The 24,386-nt window shown below is 37.1% G+C and overlaps 1 pseudogene; it reads left to right on the top strand.

The window, feature by feature from the left end:
* The window catches only part of LOC102998165 (serine palmitoyltransferase 1-like), a 61,621-nt pseudogene that overhangs the window by 26,482 nt on the left and 10,753 nt on the right, over nucleotides 1–24,386 (top strand).

Here is a 24,386-nt window from a genome sequence, read left to right as displayed (position 1 = left end):
GTTGTGTTCCACAAATTTTGATGCGTTTATTTTCATTTTCGTTTAGTTCATTTTTGTGTTTTATTTCTCTTTGACCCATGAGTTATGTAGAAGTGTGTTGTTTAGTTTCCAAGCATTTGGAAATTTTTAATTTGTTACAGTTTGTTTTATGGCTCATGATGTGGTCTATCTTGGAATATGTTCCATAGTCACTTAAAAAAGAATATTCTGGCAAATACAGAGAAAAGGCCACATGAGGACACCAGTGAGAAGGTATCACTCCATGATAGGACACATGTGATTAATTTCCTTCTTTATACATTTCTGTTTTTCATATAATAGTATTCAATGATCAAATGTTACACTGATCATTATTTTTTAAAAGTCACTGATATGCAAATTAAAAACCAGAAAAAAACATACAAATTGTTCATTTGCCACTTCTATCCTTTAATCCAGTAAGAGAGAGCGCTAGTTTTGCATGTCAACTTCCTAAGGTATACTTACATAAAAGTTTTAGTGAGACAAAAAGCAATTTACATATGAAACTTTATTTACCTTTTGAGAGAAATTTTTTTTTGTCATTATCATTAAATAGAAAAAAAAATATTCTGCTGAATGGAGTGTTCTATAAACGACAATTAGATCTTCCTAGTTGATGGTGTTATTGAGTTCTTCTATATCCTTGCTGATTTTCTGTTTGGTAGTTCTGTCAGTTGTTGTAATTTGTCAGTTTCTTCTTTCACTTTTATCAGTTTTTGTGTCTTATCTTTTGTAGCTCTGTTATTTGGTGCACATTTAGGATAAGTTTTCCTGGTTAATTGAGTCTTTTTATCATTATATAACATCCTTCTCTGTCTCTGGTAATTTTCTTTGTTCCAAAGTTTACTTTATCAGATATTAACATAGGCACTCTGCTTTCCCTTTTGAATGTTTGCATGTGTTTATTGTATGTAATATATATGTATACCCTTACTACCTATATTATTGTATATAACATACATACATATATATAGCATATAACTATATATATATACATATAACTACATGTGTGTGCTCATGTGCGCCCTCAGTGCGCCCTACACACACACATTCCCTTACTACCCATCTCATTACATTTGAAGTGAATTTCTTATAGGCAGCATGTTTAATCCACTCTGCCACTCTGTCTTTAAATTGTATATTTTAGCCATTTACATTTAATGTAATTATTGATATATGGGATCTTAATCTCCCAATTTTTATTTTTTGTTTCTTATTTGTTCTCTCTGTTTTTTGTTTTCTTTTTTCTTTTTCCTGCCTTTCTCAGGGTTAATTGAATGAGTTTTGGAGTTCCATTTTTATTTATCTTATTTATTTTATTTATTTGTTTTCAAGTGTTTCCCTTTGTATAGTTTTTTAGTCATTGCTGTAAGTATGATGTTGTATGTACGCATAAGTTATCACATTCTACTGGTGTTATTTTACCAGTTCAGTTATAGAATCCTTTATCTTCCTTTACATCCCCTTACTCTCCTTATTTATAATACAGTTGTTTTAAGTATTTCCTGTAAACACTTTGAGAACCACATCAGATAGTGTTATAATTTTTACTTTAACCATCCGCAATGACTTAGAAAACTCAAGAGGGGAAGAAGAGCCTAGTGTGTTTGTTCATACTTTTTACAGTATTCTTTCTTCCTTCCTGATAATCTAAGATTCTTTTATTTATTTATTTTTTCTATGTGGAGAGCTTTCTCTAGCCATTCCTTTAGGGGAAGTCAGCTTGGGATAGAGTCTCTTAGTTTTTTTTTCAACTGAGAATGTCTTCTCCCCCTCATTCCTAAAGGATATTTTTGCTAGTTTTGGATTCTTGGTTGCCAGGTCTTTTTTTTTCAGCATTTGAAATACATTGGGACACTTTTTTCTGGTGTTCGTGGTTTCTGATGAGAAATCTACTGTCACTCAAATTGCTTTTCTCTTACATGTAAGGTGTCATTTTTCTTGTGCTGATTTCAAGATTTTTTTCTTTGTCATTCGTTTTCAGAAGTTTGACTGTAATTGTATTGGCATTTATTTGTTTGGGTTTACCTGCAAGAATTTTGCTCAGCTTCTTTAATCTATAGTTTTACGCCTCTTCTTTAATCTATAGGTTTTCAGCCATTATTTCTTTAAGTACCTTTTTAGTCCCACCCTCATTCTGTTCTTTAGAACTCTACAGACTTGAATGTTGCATATTTTACTGTAGTCTCACAGGTCCCTGAGACTGTTCTTTTCTTTCTAGTCTACTTTCTCTCTGCGATTTACATTGACTTGATTTCTACTGTTACATCTTTCAGCTCACTGATTCTTTCCTCTCTCCATTCTGCTGCTGAATTCATCCACTATGCTTTTTCTTTTGACTATTTTGCTTTTTAGTTCTAATATCCCCACAGGATTCTTCTTTGTATCTTCTTTTTCTCTGCTGCAGCTTCCTGTTTTTTGATTTGTTTCAAGCATGTTCATAATTACTCATGAAACATTTTTTTTTCACACTCTATTTTATTTTTACAAGAGATAAATAGACTGACACCAAGCATTGTACATGGATGACCACAACAAAAGCAACAATGATTGCAATTACCAAACATGAAACACACTCATACTATGTCATAATATTGACATTCAGTCCAGTAATCCTCCACTGTAACAGCTCCTTTACTTTGCAGTGAAAATTGATTTGTATATTCTTTGCCTCTGAGTCCTTGTGGGATTTTTTTTTTTAATTCAGACAGACAGAAAGTCACAAAAATTATACTCATCCTCATCAGTTCACTCAGTCCCATGTAATTAATTTTTTTTTCATCTTGATCTTTTTTTAGCACTGTTATGAGTTCATCAGTTTTTCATTAGAGTTCTGAAAATGCTTATTCATTCAGTTCAGCAGTACAGTCAGTTACCAGAAACCTGTACTTGTCAGAGCCTTTTCCATGAATTTCTTGAAGATGAAACCCTTTTATAGGAACATATTTGCAAATTCATCAGAGTACACCCAGAACTGTCTGTAAATGACAAAAGACTTAAAAATGACCATGGTTAAAGATTTGATGAAAGTTCATAATAATGCAGTTGACAAGAAAATTAGTTATTTCTGAGATATACATTTTAAAGTAATAACTAGGATTATTATAACATTATACCAGAACATATAAGATTTTGAGAAGTTTCCTGTAATGTCTGAAACATTTATATTAACATATTTCCATACAAATACAAATATAAGATTTTTAGAAATTTCATGTAATGTCTGAAACATTTATATTAACATATTTCCATACAAATACAAATATAAGATTTTTAGAAATTTCATGTAATGTCTGAAACATTTATATTAACATATTTCCATACAAATAACCCAATGAAAGTTTAGTATTAGTTGTTTTGTTTGTTTTTTTATACTGCAGGTTCTTATTAGGCATCAGTTTTATACACATCAGTGTATACATGTCAATCCCAATCGCCCAATTCAGCACACCACCATCCCACCTCACCGCAGTTTTCCCCCCTTGGTGTCCATATGTCCATTCTCTACATCTGTGTCTCAACTTCTGCCCTGCAAACTGGCTCATCTGTACCATTTTTCTAGGTTCCACATACATGCATTAATATACGATATTTGTTTTTCTCTTTCTGACTTACTTCACTCTGTATGACAGTCTCTAGATCCATCCACGTCTCAACAAATGACTCAATTTCGTTCCTTTTTATGGCTGAGTAATATTCCATTGTATATATGTACCACAACTTCTTTATCCATTCGTCTGTTGATGGGCATTTAGGTTGCTTCCATGACCTGGCTATTGTAAATAGTGCTGCAGTGAACATTCGGGTGCATGTGTCTGTTTGAATTACGGTTTTCTCTGGGTATATGCCCAGTAGTGGGATTGCTGGGTCATATGGTAATTCTATTTTTAGTTTTTTAAGGAACCTCCCTATTGTTCTCCATAGTGGCTGTATCAATTTACATTCCCACCAACAGTGCAAGAGGGTTCCCTTTTCTCCACACCCTCTCCAGCATTTGTTGTTTGTAGATTTTCTGATGATGCCCATTCTAACAGGAGTGAGGTGATACCTCATTGTAGTTTTGATTTGCATTTCTCTAATAATTAGTGATGTTGAGCATCTTTTCATGTGCTTCGTGGCCGTCTGTATGTCGTCTTTGGAGAAATGTCTATTTAGGTCTTCTGCCCATTTTTGGATTGGGGTGTTTGTTTCTTTGATATTGAGCTGCATGAGCTGTTTATATATTTTAGAGATTAATCCTTTGTCCGTTGATTCATTTGCAAATATTTTCTCCCATTCTGAGGGTTGTCTTTTCGTCTTGTTTATGGTTTCCTTTGCTGTGCAAAAGCTTTGAAGTTTCATTAGGTCCCACTTGTTTATTTTTGTTTTTATTTCCATTACTCTAGGAGGTGGATCAAAAAAGATCTTGCTGTGATTTATGTCAAAGAGTGTTCTTCCTATGTTTTCCTCTAAGAGTTTTATAGTGTCCAGTCTTATATTTAGGTCCCTAATCCATTTTGAGTTTATTTTTGTGTATGGTGTTAGGGAGTGTTCTAATTTCATTCTTTTACATGTAGCTGTCCAGTTTTCCCAGCACCACTTATTGAAGAGACTGTCTTTTCTCCATTGTATATCTTTGCCTCCTTTGTCATAGATTAGTTGACCATAGGTGCGTGGGTTAATCTCTGGGCTTTCTATCTTATTCCATTGATCTATGTTTCTGTTTTTGTGCCAGTACCATATTGTCTTGATTACTGTAGCTTTGTAGTATAGTCTGAAGTCAGGGAGTCTGATTCCTCCAGCTCCATTTTTTTGCCTCAAGACTGCTTTGGCTATTCGGGGTCTTTTGTGTCTCCATACAAATTTTAAGATGATTTGTTCTAGCTCTGTAAAAAATGCCATTGGTAATTTGATAGGGATTGCATTGAATCTGTAGATTGCTTTGGGTAGTATACTCATTTTCACAATGTTGATTCTTCCAATCCAAGACCATGGTATATCTCTCCATCTGTTGGTATCATCTTTAATTTCTTTCATCAGTGTCTTATAGTTTTCTGCATACAGGTCTTTTGTCTCCTTAGGTAGGTTTATTCCTAGGTATTTTATTCTTTTTGTTGCAATGGTAAATGGGAGTGTTTCCATAATTTCTCTTTCAGATTTTTCATCATTAGTGTATAGGAATGCAAGAGATTTCTGTGCATTAATTTTGTATCCTGCAACTTTACCATATTCATTCATTAGCTCTAGCAGTTTTCTGGTGGCAGTTTTAGGATTCTCTATGTATAGTATCATGTCATCCGCAAACAGTGACAGTTTTACTTCTTCTTTTCCAATTTGTATTCCTTTTATTTCTTTGTCTTCTCTGATTGCCGTGGCTAGGACTTCCAGAACTATGTTGAATAATAGTGGTGAGAGTGGACATCCTTGTCTCGTTCCTGATCTTAGAGGAAATGCTTTCAGTTTTTCACCATTGAGAATGATGTTTGCTGTGGGTTTGTCATATATGGCCTTTATTATGTTGAGGTAGGTTCCCTCTATGCCCACTTTCTGGAGAGTTTTTATCATAAATGGGTGTTGACTTTTGTCAAAAGCTTTTTCTGCATCTATTGAGATGATCATATGTTTTTTATTCTTCAATTTGTTAATATGGTGTATCACATTGATTGATTTGCGTATATTGAAGAATCCTTGCATCCCTGGGATAAATCCCACTTGATCGTGGTGTATGATCCTTTTAATGTGTTGTTGGATTCTGTTTGCTAGTATTTTGTTGAGGATTTTTGCATCTATATTCATCAGTGATATTGGTCTGTAATTTTCTTTTTTGGTACTGTCTTTGTCTGGTTTTGCTATCAGGGTGATGGTGGCCTCATAGAATGAGTTTGGGAGAGTTCCTTCCTCTGCAATTTTTGGAAGAGTTTGAGAAGGATGGGTGTTAGCTCTTCTCTAAATGTTTGATAGAATTCACCTGTGAAGCCATCTGGTCCTGGACTTTTGTTTGTTGGAAGATTTTTAATCACAGTTTCAATTTCATTACTTGTGATTGGTCTGTTCATATTTTCTGTTTCTTCCTGATTCAGTCTTGGAAGGTTATACCTTTCTAAGAATTTGTCCATTTCTTCCAGGTTGTCCATTTTATTGGCATAAAGTTGCTTGTAGTAGTCTCTTAGGATGTTTTGTATTTCTGCGGTGTCTGTTGTAACTTCTCCTTTTTCATTTCTGATTTTATTGATTTGAGTCCTCTCCCTCTTTTTCTTGATGAGTCTGGCTAATGGCTTATCAATTTTGTTTATCTTCTCAAAGAACCAACTTTTAGTTTTATTGATCTTTGCTATTGTTTTCTTTGTTTCTATTTCATTTATTTCTGCTCTGATCTTTATGATTTCTTTCCTTCTGCTAACTTTTGGTTTTGTTTGTTCTTCTTTCTCTAGTTTCTTTAGGTGTAAGGTTAGATTGTTTACTTGAGATTTTTCTTGTTTCTTTAGGTAGGCTTGTATAGCTATAAACTTCCCTCTTAGAACCGCTTTTGCTGCATCCCATAGGTTTTGGGTCGTCGTGTTTTCATTGTCATTTGTCTCTAGGTATTTTTTGATTTCCTGTTTGATTTCTTCAGTGATCTCTTGGTTATTTCGTAACGTATTGTTTAGCCTCCATGTGTTTGTCTTTTTTATGTTTTTTTCCCTGTAATTCATTTCTAATCTCATAGCGTTGTGGTCAGAAAAGATGCTTGATATGATTTCAATTTTCTTAAATTTACTTAGGCTTGATTTGTGACCCAAGAGTGATCTATCCTGGAGAATGTTCCGTGCGCACTTGAGAAGAACGTGTAATCTGCCGTTTTTGGATGGAATATCCTATATATATCAATTAAATCTATCTGGTCTATTGTGTCATTTAAAGCTTGTGTTTCCTTATTTATTTTCATTTTGGATGATCTGTCCATTGGTGTAAGTGAGGTGTTAAAGTCCCCCACTATTATTGTGTTACTGTCGATTTCCTCTTTTATAGCTGTTAGCAGTTGCCTTATGTATTGAGGTGCTCCTATGTTGGGTGCATATATATTTATAATTGTTATATCTTCCTCTTGGATTGATCCCTGGATCATTATGTAGTGTCCTTCCTTGTCTCTTGTAACATTCTTTATTTTAAAGTCTATTTTATCTGATATGAGTATAGCTACTCCAGCTTTCTTTTGATTTCCATTTGCATGGAATATCTTTTTCCATCCCCTCACTTTCAGTCTGTATGTGTCCCTAGGTCTGAAGTGGGTCTCTTGTAGACAGCATATATATGGGTCTTGTTTTTGTATCCATTCAGCCAGTCTATGTCTTTTGGTTGGGGCATTTAATCCATTCACGTTTAAGGTAATTATCGATATGTATGTTCCTATGACCATTTTCTTAATTCTTTTGGGTTTGTTTTTGTAGGTCCTTTTCTTCTCTTGTGTTTCCCACTTAGAGAAGTTCCTTTAGCATTTGTTGTAGAGCTGGTTTGGTGGTGCTGAATTCTCTTAGCTTTTGCTTGTCTGTAAAGCTTTTGATTTCTCCATCAAATCTAAATGAGATCCTTGCTGGGTAGAGTAATCTTGGTTGTAGGTTCTTCCCTTTCATCACTTTAAGTATATCATGCCACTCCCTTCTGGCTTGCAGAGTTTCTGCTGAGAAATCAGCTGTTAACCTTATGGGAGTTCCCTTGTATGTTATTTGTCGTTTTTCCCTTGCTGCTTTCAGTAATTTTTCTTTGTCTTTAATTTTTGCCACTTTGATTACTATGTGTCTCGGCGTGTTTCTCCTTGGGTTTATTCTGTATGGGACTCTCTGCGCTTCCTGGACTTGGGTGGCTATTTCCTTTCCCATGTTAGGGAAGTTTTCGACTATAATCTCTTCAAATATTTTCTCTGGTCCTTTCTCTCTCTCTTCTTCTGGGACCCCTATAATGCGAATGTTGTTGCGTTTAATGTTGTCGCAGAGGTCTCTTAGGCTGTCTTCATTTCTTTTCATTCTTTTTTCTTTATTCTGTGCCGCAGCAGTGAATTCCACCATTCTGTCTTCCAGGTCACTTATCCGTTCTTCTGCCTCAGTTATTCTGCTATTGATTCCTTCTAGTGTATTTTTCATTTCAGTTATTGTATTGGTCATCTGTGTTTGTTTGTTCTTTAATTCTTCTAGGTCTTTGTTAATCATTTCTTGCATCTTCTCAATCTTTGCCTCCATTCTTATTCCGAGGTCCTGGATCATCTTCACTATCATTATTCTGAATTCTTTTTCTGGAAGGTTGCCTATCTCCACTTCATTTAGTTGTTTTTCTGGGGTTTTTTCTTGTTCCTTCATCTGGTACATAGGCCTCTGACTTTTCATCTTCTCTGTCTTTCTGTAACTGTGGTTTTTGGTCCACAGGCTGCAGGATTGTAGTTTTTCTTGCTTCTGTTGTCTGCCCTCTGGTGGTTGAGGCTATCTAAGAGGCTTGATGGGAGGCTATGGTGGTGGGTAGAGCTGACTGTTGCTGTGGCGGTCAGAGCTCAGTAAAACCTTAATCCACTTGACTGTTGATGGGTGGGGCTGGGTTCCCTCCCTGTTGGTGTGGCGGTCAGAGCTCAGTAAAACCTTAATCCACTTGACTGTTGATGGGTGGGGCTGGGTTCCCTCCCTGTTGGTTGTTTTGCCTGAGGCAACCCAACACTGGAGCCTACCCGTGCTCTTTGGTGGGGTTAATGGCAGACTCTGGGAGGGCTCACGCCAAGGAGAACTTCCCAGGACCTCTGCTGCCAGTGTCCTTATCCCCACGGTGAAACAGAGCCACCACTTGCCCCTGCAGGAGACCCCCCCAACACCAGCAGGTACGTGTGGTTCAGTCTCCCCCAGGGTCACTGCTCCTTCCCCTGGGTCCCGATGCACACATTACTTTGTGTGTGCCCTCCAAGAGTGGGGTCTCTGTTTCCCCCAGTCCTGTCACAGTCCTGCAATCAATTCCCACTAGACTTCAAAGTCTGATTCTCTAGGAATTCCTCCTCCCGTTGCCGGACCCCCAGGTTGGGAAGCCTGACGTGGGGCTCAGAACCTTCACTCCAGTGGGTGGACTTCTGTGGTATAAGTGTTCGCCAGTCTGTGAGTCACCCACCCAGCAGTTATGGGATTTGATTTTACTCTGATTGCGCCCCTCCTACCGTCTCACTGTGGCTTCTCCTCTGTCCTTGGACGTGGGGTATCCTCCTTGGTGAAGTCCAGGGTCTTCCTGTCAATGATTGTCCAGCAGCCAGTTGTGATTCTGGTGTTCTCGCAAGAGGGAGTGAGAGCACGTCCTTCTACTCCGCCATCTTGGTTCACCCTCATGAAACATTTTTATCATGACTGTTTTAAAGTCATTATCAGATCCTGACAACTCTGTCATCTTAGTACTGGCATTTGTTAATTGTTTTTTTTCTTTTTTTTTTCATTGTTTGATATTTTCTGGTTATTGGTATGACAAGTGAAACATGAACAGTTTCATATTATGCTGTTATAGTTTATGCTTTATTTAAACTTTCTGTTTGAATTGGCTTTCTCTGACAGTCTTCCAACAAGGGCAGGGGGGCACTGCTGCCTCATTATTGTCAGGTGGAAGTACAAGTCCAGGGTCCCCACGGGGCCTCCACTGACACTGAGGTGGGGTTATTTTCATTTATTCTGGTTGTTGGTGAGAGTCCTACTCTTGTGTGAGCCTCCCCTAACACAGCCTAAGCATAGGCAGGGGAGAGTGTCTCTCCCTGCAGGAGATTGGAAGTTAGGTCTCTCCACATGGTCTTCACTAACACCACAGTGGGAGCCACTTGTTACTACCCAACGGAGATACAAGTTCTGGCTCCCTTCTCTGACAGCTCCCACAGGGGTATTGGGGAGCCTTGTTATGGCGTCATGAAGGCTAGAGTCTGGGTCCCCCTCTCAGCCTTTGCTAGTGTGGAGGGGACAGGCCCAGGTTTTTCTGTGGTTTGGCTGCAGTAGAGACCTTTGCTGGGCTGCCCCCTTTCCTGTCCCTTTGGCTACAGAGAGCAGACTTTTGTCAGAGCTTTTCTGTCTCGCCTGTTGGCATTTCCAGTTTGCCAGCTGCATCAGTTCCAAGTTAGGAAAATCCAGGAACTTGTTTCATGTCATTTCTCAGATCCCTCGCTGGTCTGCCTTTTCTCTCCATTTTTCAGCATCATCTTATGTTTGTCTTATACATAATGTCCAGGATTTTTGGTTATACCCAGTGAGAAAAATAGGGAAACTATGTCTATTTTCTCAGAAGCAGAAGTGTTGCATGTACTTTTAAATAATACACTTAATTTAAGAAATATATCCTGCCCCCCATTAACTCAATTTAGGAGATCTTACTGAAGATTAATCTGCATGACTCAGAGTTCTCCCCTGGGTTATGTGGAGTCAGTAACCCAGTATTCCTTTTGATGGCAAAGTAATGGCAGAGTGGTGGCCAGTCAAATCAGAGATGCCACTGATGGTGAGATGCACCAATATTTCATTTATTTTTCAGAAAGAGAAAAGTACTTTGAATAAACTAATATGCCATCTGTATAGTAAGATGCATGCTGATTTCTCAGAGGTCAAAATATGGCAAGAGTTTGCTTCGTGGAACAGAATCAGTATGGTAGTTATGTGGAAAGGTTTGCAGAGTGAAGTGCAAACAATAATATATTAATGTTCAAACATGTTTTATTTATTTGCCATGTTCAGTTTAACAAGTGGATGTTGGTTAGCTTACAAAAGCAAGCATTCCTTTTCTGAGAATGTTGACAAGACCCTTTAAACCCCAATTTGGTGGGTCTTTCTTCCTTGCAGAGATAAAGCTGCCTGCTTTGCTATTCAGAAGGGATTACAGGCATCACGTAGTGACATTAAGCTATTTAACCATAATGATATGGATGACCTGCAGCGACTATTGAAAGAACAAGAGATTGAAGATCACAAGGTATGATTCTTTTGAAGAAAATTACACAGTTCTTTTGTACTTTCTAACCAGCTAAATTATAAATGAAATGGTAATTTGTCATGAAAACTTGCCTGTGGATCACATGTGGACATTAAATAAGGGTGTTTCTGCTTATTAAATGTACCTCAGATTAGAGAGTCAAGCCTGATAGTAATTGCCTCATCATTGCCATAATTATATATGGCAAATGTGGGGGAAGGTTATCTAGGCAGCTTTCTAAAAGGGAGAGAGAAAAACAGCATGTATTTTGGGGGTGGAGGGATGTACACTCAACTCTACAGAAGTAACAACAGAACTCATTAGGGCATTAACAAGATGTATCTAGTGAATTCAAAATAGGCTTATTCATATCAGAATAAATCATGTATCAATTCACCAGAAGAAACCATGGCGGCAGATCTTAATTAATGAATTTATGAACAAAGTGAAGACTCTTTCTCCCTACCCCAACCTCATCCCAGATCTCTGACCAGCTGCTCCCTGTGGGAAGCAGCTGCCTCAAGCATGGTTTCCTTCTACGTTGCAACCTATTTACACTTCTTCTCAAGCACCTGTGTAGTCCCTTGGGACAGGGAGGGAATTAGGCAGGTGGAACTTGCTCCTTGTTGTTCTGATAGAGAGTGGAACAGAGGAAACGTGTTCAAAGCATCACTGTTAGAATTAGCATTTATTTGCCCCTGACAACATGAACAGAGAAGGTAGTTCTGTGGTCTGTGGTTCTGCAGCAGGAACCACTGTGTGTGAATTGTACTGGGAACCTGGTCACCACATCCTTTGTCTCAAACACCACTTTCAAGTGGACTTTCCCAGTGTAACTCATCCGTTACTAGAGTAACTGATAAAAATGCTCATCACATCCTTAATTTTGTGTTAATTTCCATTTTTCCAGATATTTGAATTATTCCTTTTGGATTCTGTCATCTTTGTTTAGGTGATAGCCTAAGAGCAGCACTTCATGATTATACACATTCTTGTGATGAATATGCATAGACTTCTGCTATTTTATGCTAGGTGTGCTACAGACAGTGTTTTATAAGTATACAATTTAGAAGAATGTATAGGGAAAATCTTAAAATTGAGACCGTTCCACCAATGAATTCTTTCTACAGATTGTAAAAAGATGTCCCTTTTCTGATTCAGTAATAGAATGCTACCGTATTGAAAAACACTGCCTTAGAAAGTGTGACCAATGAACCAGTCTGCTGTAGAGTTATTTTGCCAAGTTAGCATTGTACAAATTTGGAAGACAACATATTCAGGTTCTGTGTGTGTGTTGTATAAGATTTATAATCTGTGGAACTTTTATTTTAATGAATAACAAGAAATAAAGTTATCTTAAAATTTATTTCCATTTTATAGTTTTTACCTTTTTACTAATTAATTTATACCACATATTCCTGCCAAGAGTAGGCTTTCTAAATTACTTTACATTTTGGTTTTTAGAAATAATTCTTTTTTAACTTTGTTTTCACAAAAATAATAAATGTTAAATTTTTAAATATTTTGTACTTAGATGCTTATATTTCCTTTGAAAGTAGGTTAAATAATCTGAGTTTGGATCAAACTCTTTTTGTCAGTTTCCCAACTAATGGAGTTCATATGTTTTTTCATTCCTTTTCTTATAGAGTTCTCTTATCCCATATTAATCCTTCTTAAAAAAAAAAGATAATAGGTAAAAACAGCAGTTCATAGAAGAAATGCAGATAACTGAGCAAATAGAAAATAGTCTGACCTCACTAACAGTTACAGAAATTAGGGTAAGAGTTTTTGCCTGTCCAATTAGGGAAAACTTTTTATGGTAATAATCAGTGCCACACTGATGTACAGGGGGCCTTCCAAAAACTCTGAGGAGAGCTTCAGTTGGCACAGCCTTTCTAGAGGGTAAATGGGCAGGTATATTCTGGGATTCTTAAATATCTATACCCTCCGGAGTGCTATCTTTAGAAGAGAATCAGAAATGGTGTCAGAGATCGAAGGGTATTCACGTGATGTAAAAAAACAAAATGAAGGAAACAACCTAAATCCAGCACTGTGGGAATAGTTAAATAATTTACGGTGTATCTACAAGGTGGAATATTAAATCTCCATTAAAATCATGGTTTAAATAATATTAAATAATGTGAGAATGTTCACAACATAATATTTTAGAAACTCCGGTCCTAGAACGATTGCGGTAAAATCCTGATTTGAACAAGGTAATTTACAAAGATATTGTACTTACAAGAAAAAGTTACCAGTGTGTGGTGTAACGAGCTCATTTGTTAAATTCTTTTTTGTACTTTTCCATTTCCCAAGAATATTCCAAAAATAAAATATTCCTTCATTGAGTATTTTAAGATCATAAGAAAGATACTTTGTGTTTTAAAGGCAGGGAGAGGCGGGATGCCCCCAGGTCCTCAGCTGTGACCTCCCAGCAGACCCGCAGCCTCAGGTTTGACTTAGGGACGGAGTGAAGATGACCAAGAATGGTGTAAACTCTCGCATGCTTCAGCCGACACTTTTTTCAGTATTACATACAGCTGTGGGTTCTAAAATACCCCTTAAAGAATAGCTCTGATATTTGAGTTTCTAGTTGTTCATTAGAAGCTTAGAGGCAAGAAACCTTTGAGTAGAAAGATGGCGGCAAACTCTGTGGAATTTTTTCAGTGCAGCATACCTGAAACATCTACAGATTCAGCAGTGGGAGTGGTTTATTAGTGATTTGACGTCAGTGGGGTGTGGGAAGGTGTGTGTTACTTGAAAGAGTCCCTCCACTGCACCACCCCCGAACATGACTGGGTGAGGTCATAGTCCAGTTTTACTTGAACCAGTAGTGAGGAGGCAGGAAGGAGAAGGGTTTCATCTGTTTTTTGGTAAGTAAGGGAGGTCAGGGTTTGTCTGTTTTTTAACTTTTTATTAGGAACATTTCTGGCACATTCAAAGGAAACAGTAGTATAGTGAAGCCCCCTGTACCCTTCTCTCGGCTTTGTTTTCAATATTCTGCCACTCTTGTATCATCTGAACCTTCACCTAACTCCCCACTCAGTCTCTGTGATGATGATGATTATCATCATCATCATTAGAGTTCTTTTTATTTTAGGTAAAATTTACATTGAAATACATTAGTCCTAGTTATACAGTTTTGACCAGTGGTTATACCCGTGTAGCCCAGGTATCATGGCCCCCATCATGACATAAAACGTCCCCATCTCCCCCAGAAAGTTCCCTTGGGTCCCTTCCTAGTCATTCTGGGCTTGGAGGGTTTTGTTTGTGTTTTAGTATTCTCAGTGTCTAAACAGTTTGTGTTTGTGTGTGAGGCCTCCTAGTTGACTGTGTGACCTGAAAACATGTCTGAGAGAAGAAAGCACTGTTTTTCATCTCAAAATAACAGGATCTCAAACCTTGAGCTTGAAATTGATTTAGTCTATCTATTTGTTGATTTATCTTGGTGAATAAATCTTGTAGGGTGAAAGTGCTAGAGAGCATATAACAGATTTTGTATTTGGAGTTACTGAAATTTAAAACATCTATTTTTTTTTCTTTTAAAGAGTCCTCGCAAGGCTCGTGTAACTCGACGTTTCATTGTAGTCGAGGGGTTATATATGAATACTGGAACTATTTGCCCTCTTCCAGAATTGGTGAGCAACCATGTTTATTTATTATTTTAGTATTCAGACTATTTGGCAGTTATGCCTTTTGTTTGTGACCATTTTTAATGTATAATGTCTGCATTGCTTTGCTTAATAGGTATCATAAGCACATTCTGATCATACTAGGGAAGTAGATTAACATTAAATGCCAACCCTGACCTTTAAAGAGTAATCAAGACTGAGTTTTATAAAACCAACTTTATTGAGGTATAATTGACACATAATAAAATATACTCACTTTAAGAGTACAGTTTGATAAGTTTTGACAGATGTATACTCCCCTATCACCATCACCACAGTCAAGATATAAAACATTTCTGTCACTCCAGAAGTCCCTCATGCCCCTTTGTAATCAGTACCCCATTCCTGGCCGCAAGCCACCATTGATCTGCTTTCTGTTCCTGTAGTTTTGCTTTTTGTAGAATTTCATATAAATGAAATCATATAATATGTATTTTGTAAAACTCAGCTTTTTAAAAGGGGATACAATACACTGTCTTTAGAAACCATGACTATTGAGATTTTTTTTTTTAGGTGAAATTCACATAACATAAAACTAGCCATTTTAGAGTGTAGAGTTCAGTGGCATTTAGTACGTGCACAGTGTTGTGCACTCATCAACTAGCTAGTTGTAAAACCTTTTTGTCACTCCCAAAGAAGACCCAGTACCCATTAAGCAATCACTTTGCATTTTTCCTTGCCCCTAGCCCCCACCAGTCTGCTTTCTGTCTATATGGATTTACCTATTCTGGATATTTCTGATAAATGGAATCATATAATATATGACTATGGCTTCACTCACTTATAATGTTTTCATTGTTTATCCAATTTGTGGCATCATTTATCAGTACTTCATTCCTTTTTTCTTCTTTTTTTTAAAATTTATTTATTTTTGGCTGCGTTGGGTCTTCATTGCTGTGCGCGGGCTTTCTCTAGTTTTGGCAAGCAGGGGCTACTCTTCGCTTCATTCCTTTTTAAAGCTAAGTAATATTCCATTGTGTGGGTGTATCACATTTTGGTTTTTTTGTTAACAGATATTTGGATTGCTTCACCTTTTGGCATTTGTGAATAGTGCTGCTGTGAACATTCATGTACAAGTATTTGTTTGAATCCCTGTTTTCAACTCTTTCATGTATGTGCCTAGCAATGTAATTGTTGGATCATGTGGTAATTCTATTTTTAACTTATTGAGGAACTGCCATACTGTTTTCCACAGTGGCTTGTACCATTTTACATTCCCACCAGCAATGGAGGAGGGTTTCAGTTTCTCCACATCCTTACCAATGTATACTTTTTTTTTTTTTTAATTTTTGCCATTCTAGTAGGTGTGAAGTATATTTGCATTTCTGATTTGCATTTCTTGAATGACTAATGATGTTGAGCCACTTTTCTTGTGTTGGCCATTTGTATATCTTTGGAGAAATGCCTCTAGAAGTCCTTTACCCATTTTTAAACTGGGTTGTCTTTTTGTAAAGTTCTTTATGTATTCTGGGTACTAGACCCTTATCAGGTATGTGATTTGCAAATATTTTCTCTCATTCTATAGGTTGTCTTTTCATTTCTTTGATAGTGTCCTTTGATGCACAAAAGTTTTTAATTTTGGCAAAGTCCAATTTATCTAGTTTTTTGTTGTTGCTTGTGCTTTTAGTGTCATATCTAAGAAATACATTGCCAAATCCAGGGTATGAAGATACAACCCTATGTTTTCTTCTGAGATTTTTATAGTTTTAGCTCTTATTTTAGGTCCTTGATCCATTTTGACTTAATTTTTGTATATTCTGTGAGAGAGGGATTCAACTTCATTCTTTTGCATGTGGTTATCCATTTGTCCCTTTACCATTTGTTGAAGAAACTATTGTTTTCCCATTGAATGGTCTTGGCACCCTTGTTGAAATCAGTTGACTGTAGGTATATGGGTTTATTTCTGGACTCTCAGTTCTATTCCATTTGTCTATATGTCTAGCCTTATGCCAGTACCATGCTTAATTACTTAATTCATGTAGCTTTGTGGTAAACTTTGAAATCAAGACGTGAGTTCTCCATTTTTGTTCTTTTTCAAGATTGTTTTGGTTATTTGGCGTCCCTTGAAATTCCATTTGAATGTTAGGATCAGCTTTTCCATTTCTGTAAAAAATGGCATTGAGATTTTTTATAGGGATTGTAGTGAATATTTAGATTGCTCTGGGAAGTATTGCCATCTTAATGATACTGAGTCTTCTCATTGATGAACATGGAATGTATTTCCATTTATTTTAGTTTTCTTCAATTTCTTTCAGTATTGTTTGTGGCTTTTACTGTAAAGTCTGGTACCTCTTTGGTTAAATTTATTCCTAAGTATTTATTCTTTTTGATGCTATTATAGATGGAATTGTTTTCTTAATTTCCTTTTTGGATTGTTCACTACTAATTATAGAAATACAGATGACTTTTGTGTATTGATCTTGCATCATTCAACTTTTGCTGAACTTGCTTATTAGCTGAAACAGTATTTTTGTGGATCTTATTCTGTATGTAAGATCATGTCATCTGTGAATAGAGCTAGTTTTGCTTCTTCCTTTCCAAGGATGGATGCTTTTCTTTTTTTTTCTTGCCTGATTGCTCTGGCTAGAACTTCCAGTACAGTGTTGACTAGAAGTGACAAGAGTGAGTGTCCTTCCTGCTCTTTAAAGGGAAAGCTTTCAGGCCATCACCATTGAGTATGATTTTAGCTGTGGGTTTTCCGTAAATGCCCTTTATCAAGTTGAGGAAGTTCCCTCCTATTTCTTATTTGTTGAATGCTTCTCTCATGAGAGGTTTGGGGTTTGTCAGATGCTTTTTCTGCATCAGTTGAGTTAATCATGTGGTTATCCTTCATTCTATTAGTATGGTGTATTACACTGATTTTCCTGTAATAAACCACCATTGCATTTGACCATTAAAATCTGAATCTCTGAGTCCATCAATTGAATAGGGATTCAAAATAAAGGTTTCATATCTTATTTTTTAAGTTTTTCACTATTTCTTGAGGAAATCTAGATACATCCTAAATGTCAATAAAAGAGATTTGTTTTCCTCTCCTTCCTTTTGTGAGTGTCAAAGACGAATAGAATAATGTAGGAGAGATAGTCGGCCACAAGATGTTAGAACTGTATGTTACAGGAGTACAATAATAAATCAGTACTGATGGGCAAATATACAGCCAGTGAAACAAAATGTAAAGTGTAGGAACAGATCAAGTACCTAAAGTACTGAGTATGTAAAATTACAGTATACAAATTAGGGTTTGACAAAAGGATTCCTGTTTTGTTTTACTTGTCTGTTTGTGTTCCAGTACTGGGATAATATTATTAAATATTTTCTAAAACATGGTTTTTAGAAACTATCTCACTCATATAATACCTCTTATTAATGGATGGGAAAGAATTAGTATTGAAAAGATGTAATTCTCCCCAAATTAGTTTGTTCATTGTTAATGAAAATTCAGGTAAAAGCCCAGTGAGGACCCCTCTCCCAATTTGATGTTGATTCACAAGATTAGCCTGTAAAATCTTTTTTTTTTTTTAATGAAAGCTTCTTTATTTATTTATTTATTTATTTTTGGCTGTGTTGGGTCTTCATTTCTGTGCGAGGGCTTTCTCTAGTTGTGGCAAGCGGGGACCACTCTTCATCGCGGTGCGCGGGCCTCTCACTGTTGCGGCCTCTCTTGCTGCGGAGCACAGGCTCCAGACGCGCAGGCTCAGTAGTTGTGGCTCACGGGCCCAGTTGCTCCGCGGCATTTGGGATCTTCCCAAACCAGGGCTCAAACCCGTGTCCCCTGCATTGGCAGGCAGATTCTCAACCACTGCGCCACCAGGGAAGCCCTAGCCTGTAAAATCTTGATGGTTAAAAAATAAATTATCAGACGCATGATATGAGACATCAACCCATCTTATATATTTCTGTGCATTATTTCTATAGTTTCAGTGGAAAAAATCATAGTAATTAAACATTTAATAATTAAAATTATGATTCTGGGGCTTCCCTGGTGGCGCAGTGGTTGGGAATCTGCCTGCCAATGCAGGGGACACGGGTTCGAGCCCTGGTCTGGGAGGATCCCACATGCCGCGGAGCAACTAGGCCCGTGAGCCACAATTACTGAGCCTGCGCGTCTGGAGCCTGTGCTCCGCAACAAGAGAGGCCGCAATAATGAGAGGCCCGTGCACCGCGATGAAGAGTGGCCCCCACTTGCCACAACTAGAGAAAGCCCTCGCACAGAAACGAAGACCCAACACAGCTATAAATAAATAAATAAATAAATAAATAAATAAATAAATAAATAAATAAATTAAACTTTAAAAAAAAATTATGATTCTGGCACAAGAGAAGATTACATGAGCCATGGAAAGATTTAAGAGCCCAACTTCTCATGTTATATATATAAAAATTTAGTGGTTGATAATCACTGTATTTTAATTCAACTGTGAAACTTATCACATACATATCATAAAGGGGTAAATCAATTAAACACTAGGGGGAAAAAATCTGTACATATGTTCAGCCTCCCAATGTATAAACCAAAAAATTTATGAAATAATTAGAAGAACATATAGATAAATATGCATCTAAACCTTAGATGGGAAAGGACTTTCTTATAAGCCGGAAAACAAAGGGGGAAAAAAAAAGATTAAAAAACATATTAATGAAAACTTTTTCTGGATTAAAAAAATGAATCTAAATTGGAATAGTGCCTCTGAGGGAAGAATATTTACAACATTTCCCTAGGAGTTTTTATGTATAATCAGACCAGTATTTAACAGATAGATTACATGTCTATACTCATAGTGTCTTAACAGTTCCTTCTTTAAAAATTGGCATTGTGCTGTCTATATTACTGAGTTAAATTGAATCATTTTAGAGCATCTAAAGTACAGTTAATTTTCATTATTCATGGTAGTTATGTTCTATAAAGTGTGTGTGTATATGTGTGTATGTGTGTGTGTGTGTGTGTGTGTGTGTGTGTGTGTATATATATATATTTATGTTCTATAAACCTGCTGCAAATACTGAATTACCAAATACTGAACTTTTGCTCCTAGGGCAAATACAGAGTTAGTTTTCTGCAACCCTCTAGTCACCACGTTTTCATCAGTTACTCAGTACATAACCTTGTTTTATATGTGTTTCTGGGTAAAGACACCTTATTTAGTGTACACCGTTGACGTAGCCATATTGAACTCCCAGCCGGCAGTGCTCTAACTCCGGCCTGAGTGCAGTTTATGTGACACACGCATGTTTTCCGTAAGGCGCATCACAGCCGTCTTGCGCTGAGGCCCTCTGGGCCGAACTTCAGCGCTGTGCTGGGGGGCCATTGTAAACAACAGAATCACAAGGAAAAGCACAAAATGCGAAAAATGTGGCAGTAAACAGAATGTGAAAAGGACACTTGTTTGCAGTATAAGCTGAAGCAGTAGCCCGTTAACTCAGCTGGGAAGGTGCATTTCAGGTGACTCAAAGTTTTTCACCACCCTGCAAATATGCCCTAAGTATTGATTTGGAGGTTACAAATAAATTTTAGCAAGTAGGCAGATTCACAAATACGAATTTTATGAATTTTCAGTATTTTAAAGTTGTGTTTATTTACCACTTAGGTTAAGTTAAAATACAGATATAAAGCAAGGATCTTTCTGGAGGAAAGCCTTTCGTTTGGAGTCCTGGGGGAGCATGGCCGAGGAGTCACTGAACATTTTGGAATCGATGTAAGCTCTCCTTTTTTGGAACATTCCTTCATATAGTAACCATTCAGTTCCATCCTGCTGGGCAGCTTTCATGGGCACAAGACAGTGTTCCTCATCGATGTGCAGGATGCAGCTTTGGTGTCTGTCACTTCACTGAGCCCACAGAGGATTGGGTCAGCCAGACCAGGGTCCCCATCTTCCCTTGGAACTCAGTGGCTAATCATAGAATTTGTGTTCTGTTTACACGGTAACATTTGATCCCAGCTTTCCGTGTTTCTTCTCTAGAAACAGTTAAATTTGCCTTCCATTTTTTCTTTAAAATCAGTAAGAATTCTCTAAGTTGTCCTTTAGAAAGTATCATAGCAGTGAAAAGATGTTCTTTCTAATATTTAAAATTCTGTATTGTTATTTGTGTGTATGGGGGTGATTTATATATATATATATTAGAAATACCACCAGCATGGATTCACAAAGCCGCTCAAGGTCCCAGACAACTGGAGTGAGTTTTTTATGTTTTCTCTTGCTGAAAGGAAATGAGCCTCAACTAGCCCTACTCTTAGTGGGTTTTGCTCCTAGAGCCTCGGAGAGGAACAGTGTGGGCCCATCTGCAGAACCTGTCCTCACCGACCACTGTGTAACCTGCCCTTACCCACCGCTGTGTGGTTGATGTGAAGGAAGCTTTTCTCCAAATCTTGTGCATAAAAGTTTTGCAGCTTGTGTTAAAATGTTGAACTATAAAATATAAACTCACCTTAGATTATTTGCATCCCTCTACCCATACAGACCTAGAGAAAAATGTAGAGCAGAATGACTATCACACCAAGTTGACTGAAGCATACTCTTCAAAGACAAACTGACATTTGGCAATGAAATGCACTGAAGAATTTAAGGTAAATGGAAATTAATTCAAGTAAAATTTACACCAGAGCAATTTTTAAGGCATGAAAATTTTAAAGAAGGAAAAAGCACTATCTAATTTCACTGTTCTAGTTTTCTCACTGCTTCCAGCAGTTGTCTCAGAGGTAGTATTTATAATGGCTTGAGTAAGAGTGCAGAATGTATGGACCTTATTTGGACCCTAATTCAAACAAATACTGTGACAAACAAGCTTTGTGAGACAGAGATACTTGAACACTCAGTATTTGATATTAAGAAGTTTTTCATTTTTTAAGTGTGGTAATGTTTTTGAAAGAGGGCATATCTTTTAGAAATGCACACTGAAATATTTATAGATGAAAACATGTAAAGTCTGAGATTTGCTCCAAAGAAATGAAGAGGGCAGTAGGGGGCTTATACGTGGAACAGGATTGTCCGTAAGTTGATAATTATTGAATCTGGTGATGGGGATTCTTTATACTTTTGTATATGTTTGAAATTTTTCATAATGAAAGGTTAAAAAAAAAGAAGAAGAGTGCGCAGGTTTCCTTGTTGGATCTGTGGAACACTTGGAAAAACACCAGATGTGATCTGACCAGTCAATTATTGTGGCCATCAGTGAGTAATTACAGAATGGCTACTGTATGCAGGATGGAACTTGGTGCTGGGGGCTGGAGCAGACGGTGAGGACCAAAGGAGTGCTGAGCCGTTGAGAAGGTCGTGGGTACTCAGGAGCCCAGTGGGCACATTAGGTTCATCCACTGCCCAGTTGGTCCACTTTGGTCAGAGCCCATGATGGCCCATTGCCATCATGTTTGGATAAATTGATTTCATTTTTGAAAAGGTGGAAAAGGTAAATGGAATGTAGTACTTGTTCCAAAGTGCTCAAAACCCTGATAGATTTCTTTTTATTTATCTCAAGTACCTTCTATGGAGAAGGACAGCTGAGACCACTGTTTTAGCAAGGAAGTGATCTTATCTTGTACCTCTGAATATGTTTAGTATCAAACAACTTTAGATTTCATCTTTTATCTAGCTCTTCCACTGTGAATAAATTGTCAATGAATGATGGAATGGCAAAAACGTATAAAGTGAGACATCTTCAGAGGTGGGCTATGAAACATCGGTCCTTTTAACAATTGATTTTGTATGACTTACCCTTTATTTTCAAGGAGGTAGTTTGAATCCAGATGTTGACATTAGTGCTGAAATTTTGTCTCTAGGATTGACATTGGCCTTTTTTTTTCCCCCTCCTTTTCTTTAAATTGAGAAATAACTCCCACTGTCCCTCTTTTCTGACAGATTGATGATATTGATCTTATCAGTGCCAACATGGAGAATTCACTTGCTTCTATTGGGGGTTTCTGCTGTGGCAGGTCTTTCGTAATTGACCATCAGGTGGGTTCTTTTTAAAAACAAAAGCAAAAACTGAAACCCGTTGCTCCACTGGTCAACTAAAAATGTAACCGCTATTACAAAATTTCATTCTAACTTAGTTTTTCACACAATTTTTATTTAGAAGTAGATTTGTTAAAGAATCATTCAAAATATTTACATTTAGAAATTATCTCCCTTTCTAAAAAAGTTTTGGTTTTGTTACATAACTTCTGTACATGCCTGGGTCTTAGCACCTCACCATTTGTACGTGCTATTTGGTAGGGAGTGCAGAGATTTGGTGCCTTTAGATTTTTTAGCCAAAGAAAAACAGAGACAAAAAAAGTGTTTATGTTTTATAACTTGTTTGTTTCTTCTCAGCGACTTTCCGGCCAGGGATACTGCTTTTCAGCTTCATTACCTCCCCTCTTAGCTGCTGCTGCAATTGAGGCCCTCAACATCATGGAAGAAAATTCAGGTATAACCTTTAAACCCAGGAAATCAAAGATATTTCAAGTCATGTTAGCCATGCTGCTGGTTTGCCTTTTTGGAGAAATTAGCTGGAGGAAATGATTTCCCAGACAAAGTTCTGGCTCTGAATTACATTATCTGGCAATTTATGGGAAAAATGATGGTGAAGAAGTTGTCCCTGCCTCAGGGTTTCCGGGTTAGAGCTTCTCTCATGTTTCTGGAGATGAAGCCAGAGCCAAAGCAAAGCTCGCTCCCTTGGTGGGCAGAGATGCCAGAAAAAGGAGGGACTAGCTCTGGGCCAGTCATCATTTAGTTTATCGGGATTTTTTGAGAAATTAGCTGAAGTATGCTAATTTTTGGTACTTATAATTTTATAACTGTTGTCTAGTTTTCCCCATCAGCCTTTGATTCATGAGTTGGTGCTGAGGCCATACAGGTTTACCAACTATTAAAACTTGCTTAATGGGCAGTTGACTCAATTTAAAATGTGGTTCTGGGCTGTGATAGCGCCTCCTCACCAAAGACTAAAAGGAAAATGGAAAAGCAGGCCTGGTATTTGTAATTTTAAATTTTATAAATTTCTAAAGATTCAGCATTGGTTTTAATTCAGAGAATCAGTAAAAGTGAGTGTTTCTGTGTGCACATTCATATACTTGTCAGATACCCTGCCACTCCTGTCTCCTCAGATCTTTCAGTTTGTGGATTTTCCTTAAAAGAAAGTGAAAATATCAAGAAGAGATCATAAACATGACTGCAGTGTCTATTTTTTTCCCAAATTGTTTAGGGTCCAGAAATATTTAATATATTTGTACCCTTTTGTTCTTGGCCAGATAATTTATAGTATCTTAATAAGAACAGAGCCATTGTTTTGTTGTGGAAAACTTTATCCCAGATTTTGCTGAAAGTTGGGTGAGCAGGTGCCAGCTAGTATATGCCACAGATGAAAGTTGGGGACCTTCAGAGGAGTTACTGGCTGTCTATTTATGTGTTATTAGTGGGCAGAAGGATTTGCTGCATTTTAAATTGATGAACTGGATCTTGAAAAACATTTTTAGATTAGTATATCCAATCTTCCAAATGTACTATCAAATGTATTTGTTTCCTTCAGGTATTTTTGCAGTGTTGAAGGAAAAGTGCAAACGAATTCATAAAGCTTTACAAGGGTGAGTTTTATATATTTTCAACCAACTCAAAAGTTTATCTGCACAACATTTAAACAACTTGTGAAAAATTTTGAGTGTCACCTCTTTGGTTTTCAGTGCATTTAATAGGCTTGAGTCAGTTTGTCTAAATTGCAACTAAGAAACCAAAAACACAGTTCATTCAAATTTGTCTCTGTGTGTGAAACCAGAGCATCCATTTTGTCATTGTTTTAAAAAAT

The sequence above is a fragment of the Balaenoptera acutorostrata genome, unplaced genomic scaffold, assembly GCF_949987535.1.
Source record: "Balaenoptera acutorostrata unplaced genomic scaffold, mBalAcu1.1 scaffold_534, whole genome shotgun sequence".
NCBI lineage: Eukaryota > Metazoa > Chordata > Mammalia > Artiodactyla > Balaenopteridae > Balaenoptera > Balaenoptera acutorostrata.
The sequence above is the reverse complement of the archived record's forward strand: the minus strand, read 5'-3'. Positions and strand labels throughout refer to the sequence as shown.